This window comes from Columba livia, chromosome 5 (assembly GCF_036013475.1).
Source record: "Columba livia isolate bColLiv1 breed racing homer chromosome 5, bColLiv1.pat.W.v2, whole genome shotgun sequence".
Taxonomy (NCBI): domain Eukaryota; kingdom Metazoa; phylum Chordata; class Aves; order Columbiformes; family Columbidae; genus Columba; species Columba livia.
In genome coordinates, this window is record NC_088606.1 from 53,669,019 (window position 1) to 53,669,508 (window position 490).

The following is a 490-nucleotide window of genomic DNA, read 5'->3' on the forward strand; positions in this document are numbered from 1 at the left end:
CCAAGCTGGTAGTGGAGTTTCTGGTTATTTTCCTTGTGTAAAACAGAGACCTCTTGCTATTAACCACAGAAAAATGTCTCCATTCCAGTGAGACGTTTGCATGGACTGGTCAGTCTGGCTGGAAAAAAAATTACCCTGTTTTACCTGAAGAACAAGTTATTGTAAGACCAAACTAGATGGGTTCATTGTCATGGAAAAATGCAGCTCTTTGGAGCCTCCTGAAATGAGCAGTTTAAAATTTTGTCTATATATATATGTGGATTCATAAAGTGATAAAAACAGACTTCTGGGATATTCTACAAGCTTTTTTCACCTTTACTGTCTTGATGCATAGTGACTTGCTAACAGCAAGGGCTAGATGGCAGCTAGTTGGACAAGGGAGTCCAGGGAAGCCACGCTTATCCTTACACATGTCAGGAAAGTGTGTTTATTTATGCTCCTTTCCAGAGCTTGCAGCCCCTAGAGCCCTGCCAGGAACAAAACTACCACT